The sequence below is a fragment of the Dermacentor andersoni genome, unplaced genomic scaffold (genome assembly GCF_023375885.2).
Source record: "Dermacentor andersoni unplaced genomic scaffold, qqDerAnde1_hic_scaffold ctg00000039.1, whole genome shotgun sequence".
Taxonomy (NCBI): Eukaryota; Metazoa; Arthropoda; class Arachnida; order Ixodida; family Ixodidae; genus Dermacentor; species Dermacentor andersoni.
The window spans coordinates 14,760,106-14,766,105 of NW_027314752.1; positions in this window are offsets into that span (position 1 = coordinate 14,760,106).

The following is a 6,000-nucleotide window of genomic DNA, read 5'->3' on the forward strand; positions in this document are numbered from 1 at the left end:
TGTCGCACGTCTTAATCAATACATTTCTTAGTTCATCAAGGCGGAAGTTTTCCTCTAATATCGTTAAAGAAAATCCGGCTCAGCAAACTGGTTAGATGCGTATGATATGTAGCATGTGTAACGTATTCCACAGCGACGCCTTATAGCAGCGTGATTTAAAATTTAGAACATTTTCTCTTCAAAGGAAGCACCATTGCGTTTCTCTCAAGACAACCTTTCAGGTGTCATGTCGCACATCTTAATCAATAACCTTCCTTTCTTCATCAAGGCGGACGTTTTCCTCTAAAATCATTACAGAAAATCTGGGCCAGCAAATTCGTTAAATGCAATAGATCATGTAGTATGTGAAACGTATTCGACAGCGACGCCTCATAGCTGCGTGATACAAAATTCTGAAGATTTTCTCTTCAAAGGATGCGACACTGCGTTTCTCTCAAGACAAACTTTTCATGTGTTATGTCGCACGTCTTAATCAATAACCTTCCTTTGTTCATCAAGGCGGACGTTTTCCTCTAATATCTTTACAAAAAACTGGACCAGCAAATTCGTTAAATGCAATAGATCATGTAGTATGTGAAACGTATTCGACAGCGATGCCTCATAGCTGCGTGATTTAAAATTCAGAACATTTTCTCTTCAAAGGAAGCACCATTGCGTTTCTCTCAATACAACCTTTCAGGTGTCATGTCGCACGTCTTAATCAATAACCTTCCTTTGTTCATCAAGGCGGAACTTTTCCTCTAATATCGTTAAAGAAAATCCGGGCCAGCACATTTGCTAAATGCAATATGTCATGTAGTATGTGTAACGTATTCCACAGCGACGCCTCATAGCTGCGTGATTCAAAATTCTGAACATTTTCTCTTCAAAGGAGGCGACACTGCGTTTCTCTCAAGACAAACCTTTCATGTGTCATGTCGCACGTCTTAATAAATAATCTTCCTTTGTTCATCAAGGCGGACGTTTTCCTCTATTATCGTTAAAGAAAATCCAGGCCAGCACATTTGCTAAATGCAATATATCATGTAGTACGTGTAACAAATTCCACAGCGACGACTCATAGCTGCGTGATTCAAAATTCTGAACATTTTCTTTTCAAAGGAAGCGCTACTGCGTTTCTCTCAAGAAAACATTTCAGGTGTCATGTCGCACGTATTAATCAATAACCTTCCTTTGTTCTTCAAGGCGGACGTTTTCGTCTAATATCGTTAAGGAAAATCCGGGCCAGCAAATTCGTTAAATGCAATATATTATGTAGTATGTGAAACGTATTCCACAGCGATGCCTCATAGCTGCGTGATTTATAATTCAGAACATTTTCTCTTGAAAGGAAGCGCCGTTGCGTTTGTTACAAGACAACCTTTCAGGAGTCATGTCGCACGTCCTAATCAATAACCTTGCTTTATTCTTCTAGGCGGAAGATTTCCTTAATTTGGCGAAAGAAAATCCGGGCAAGCAAATTCGTTAAATGCAATATTTCATGTAGTATGCGAAACATATTCTGCAGCGACGCCTCATAGCTGCGTGATTTAAATTCTAAACATTTTCTCTTCAAAGGAAGCGAAACTGCGTTTCATTCAAGACAACCTTTCAGGTGTCATGTCGCACGTCCTAATCAATAACCTTCCTTTGTTCATCAAGGTGGAAGTTTTCCTCTAATAAAGTTAAAGCAAATCCGGGCCAGTAAATTGGTTTGCTGCTATATAATATGTAGTATGCGAAACGTATTCCACACTGACGCCTCATAGCTGCGTGATTCAAAATTCTGAAGATTTTCTCTTCAAAGGATGCGACACTGCGTTTCTCTCAAGACAAACCTTTCATGTGTCATGTCGCACGTCTTAATCAATAACCTTCCTTTGGTCATCAAGGCGGACGTTTTCCTCTAATATCTTTACAGAAAACTGGGCCAGCAAATTCGTTAATGCAATAGATCATGTAGTATGTGAAACGTATTCGACAGCGACGCCTCATAGCTTCGTGATTTAAAATTCAGAACATTTTCTCTTCAAAGGAAGCACCATTGCGTTTCTCTCAAGACAGCCTTTCAGGTGTCATGTCGCACGTCTTAATCAATAACCTTCCCTTGTTCATCAAGGCGGAAGTTTTCCTCTAATATCATTAAAGAAAATCCGGGCCAGCAAATTCCTTAAATGCAAAAGATCATGTAGTATGTGAAACGTATTCGACAGCGATGCCTCATAGCTGCGTGATTCAAAATTCTGAACATTTTCTTTTCAAAGGAAGCGCTACTGCGTTTCTCTAAAGACAAACCTTTCATGTGTCATGTCGCACGTCTTAATAAATAATCTTCCTTTGTTCATCAAGGCGGACGTTTTCCTCTAATATCGTTAAAGAAAATCCGGGCCAGCACATTTGCTAAATGCAATATATCATGTAGTATGTGTAACGTATTCCACAGCGACGCCTCATAGCTGCGTGATTCAAAATTCTGAACATTTTCTCTTCAAAGGAGGCGACACTGCGTTTCTCTCAAGACAAACCTTTCATGTGTCATGTCGCACGTCTTAATAAATAATCTTCCTTTGTTCATCAAGGCGGACGTTTTCCTCTAATATCGTTAAAGAAAATCCAGGCCAGCACATTTGCTAAATGCAATATATCATGTAGTATGTGTAACGTATTCCACAGCGACGACTCATAGCTGCGTGATTCAAAATTCTGAACATTTTCACTTCAAAGGAAGCGCCACTGCGTTTCTCTCAAGACAACCTTTCAGGTGTCATGTCACACGTCATAATCAATAACCTTCCTTTGTTCATCAAAGCGGAAGGTTTCCTGTAATATCGTTAACGAAAACCTGGGCCAGCAAATTGGTTAGCTGCAATATATTATGTAGTATGTGTAACGTATTCCACAGCGACGCCTCATAGCTGCGTTATTTAAAATTCAGAACATTTTCTCTTCAAAGGAAGCGCCATTGCGTTTCTCTCAAGACAACCTTTCAGGTGTCATGTCGCACGTCTTAATCAATAACCTTCCGTTGTTCTTCAAGGCGGACGTTTTCCTCTAATATCGTTAAAGAAAATCCGGGCCAGCAAATTCGTTAAATGCAATATTTCATGTAGTATGTGAAACATATTCCACAGCGACGCCTCATAGCTGCGTGATCCAAAATTCTGGACATTTTCTCTTCAAAGGAAGCGAAACTGCCTTTCCCTCAAGACAACCTTTCAGGTGTCATGTCGCACGTACTAATCAATAACCTTCCTTTGTTCTTCAAGGCGGTAGTTTTCCTCTAATATCGTTAAAGAAACTTCGGGGCAGCAAATTGCTTAGATGCAATATATTATGTTGCAAGTGTAACGTATTCCACAGCGACGCCTCATAGCTGCGTGATTAAAAATTCTGAACATTTTCTCTTCAAAGGAAGCGCTACTGCGTTTCTCTCAAGACAACATTTCAGGTGTCATGTCGCACGTCTTAATCAATAACCTTCCTTTGTTCATCAAGGCGGAAGTTTTTCTATAATATCAATAAAGAAAATCCGGGTGAGCAAACTGGTTAGATGCAGTATATTATGTAGCATGTGTAAAGTATTCCTCAGCGCCGCCTCATAGCTGCGTGATTAAAAATTCTGAACATTTTCTCTTCAAAGGAAGCGCCATTGCGTTTCTCTCAAGACAACTTTTCAGGTGTCATGTCGCACGTCTTAATCAATAACCTTCCTTTGTTCTTCAAGGCGGACTTTTCCTCTAATATAGTTAAAGAAAATCCGGGCCAGTAAATTCGTTAAATGCAATATATCATGTATGTGAAACGTATTCCACAGCGGCGCCTCATAGCTGCGTGTTCCAAAATTCTGTACATTTTCTCCTCAAAGGAAGCGAAACTGCGTTTCTCTCAAAACAATCTTTCAGGTGTCATGTCGCACGTCTTAATCAATAACCTTCCTTTGTTCTTCAAGGCGGACGTTTTCGTCTAATATCGTTAAAGAAAATCCGACCCAGCAAATTCGTTAAATGCAATATATCATGTAGTATGTGAAACGTATTCCACAGCGATGCCTCATAGCTGCGTAATTTATAATTCAGAACATTTTCTCTTGAAAGGAAGCGCCGTTGCGTTTGTTACAAGACAACCTTTCAGGTGTCATGTCGCACGTCTTAATCAATAACCTTCCTTTATTCTTCAAGGCGGACGTTTTCCTCTAATATCGTTAAAGAAAATCCGGGCCAGCAAATTCGTTAAATGCAATATATCATGTAGTATGTGACACGTATTCCACAGCGACGCCTCATAGCTGCGTGATCCAAAATTCTGACAATTTTCTCTTCAAAGGACGCGAAACTGCGTTTCCCTCAAGACAACCATTCCGGTGTCATGTCGCACGTACTAATCAATAACCATCCTTTGTTCTTCAAGGCGGAAGTTTTCCTCTAATATCGTTAAAGAAACTTCGGGGCAGCAAATTGGTTAGATGCAATACATTATGTTGCAAGTGTAACGTATTCCACAGCGACGCCTCATAGCTGCGTGATTAAAAATTCTGAACATTTTCGCTTCAAAGGAAGCGCTACTGCGTTTCTCTCAAGACAACATTTCAGGTGTCATGTCGCACGTCTTAATCAATAACCTTCCTTTGTTCATCAAAGCGGAAGTTTCTCTATAATATCATTAAAGAAAATCCGGGTGAGCAAACTGGTTAGATGCAGTATATTATGTAGCATGTGTAAAGTATTCCTCAGCGCCGCCTCATAGCTCCATGAATAAAAATTCTGAACATTTTCTCTTCAAAGGAAGTGCCTTTGCGTTTCTCTCAAGACAACCTTTCAGGTGTCATGTCGCACGTCTTAATCAATAACCTTCCTTTGTTCTTCAAGGCGGACGTTTTCCTCTAATATCGTTAAAGAAAATCGGGGCAAGCAAATTCGTTAAATGCAATATATCATGTAGCATGTGAAACGTATTCCACTGCGACGCCTCATAGCTGCGTGATCCAAAATTCTGAACATTTTCTCCTCAAAGGAAGCGAAACTGCGTTTCTCTAAAGACAGCCTTTCAGGTGTCATGTCGCACGTCTTAATCAATAACCTTCCTTTGTTCTTCAAGCCGGACGTTTTCGTCTAATATCTTTAAAGAAAATCCGGGCCAGCAAATTCGTTAAATGCAATATATCATGTAGTATGTGAAACGTATTCCACAGCGATGCCTCATAGCTGCGTGATTTATAATTCAGAACATTTTCTCTTGAAAGGAAGCGCCGTTGCGTTTGTTACAAGACAACCTTTCAGGTGTCATGTCGCACGTGCTAATCAATAACCTTGCTTTATTCTTCAAGGCGGAAGATTTCCTTTAATATCGCGAAAGAAAATCCGGGCAAGCAAATTCGTTAAATGCAATATATCATGTAGTATGTGAAACATATTCCACAGCGACGCCTCATAGCTGATTGATTTAAAATTCTAAACATTTTCTCTTCAAAGGAAGCGCCACTGCGTTTCATTCAAGACAACCTTTCAGGTGTCATGTCGCACGTCTTAATCAATAACCTTCCTTTGTTCATCACGGTGGAAGTTTTCCTCTAATACCGGTAAAGCAAATCCGGGCCAGTAAATTGGTTAGCTGCTATATAATATGTAGTATACGAAACGTATTCCACAGTGACACCTCATAGCTGCGTGATTCAAAATTCTGAACATTTTCTCTTCAAAGGAAGAGAAACTGCGTTTCTCTCAAGACTACCTTTCAGGTGTCATGTCGCATGTCTTAATCAATAACACTCCTTTGTTCATCAGGGCGGGCTTTTTCCTCTAATATCGTTAAAGAAACTTGGGGCCACCAAATTGGTTAAATGCAATATATTATGTATTATGTGTAACGTATTCCACAGCGATGCCTCATAGCTGCGTGATTTAAAATTCTGAACATTTTCTCTTCAAAGGAAGCGCCATTGCGTTTCTCTCAAGACAACCTCTCAGGTGTCATGTCGCACGTCTTAATCAATAACCTTCTTTTGTTCATCAAGGCGGACGTTTT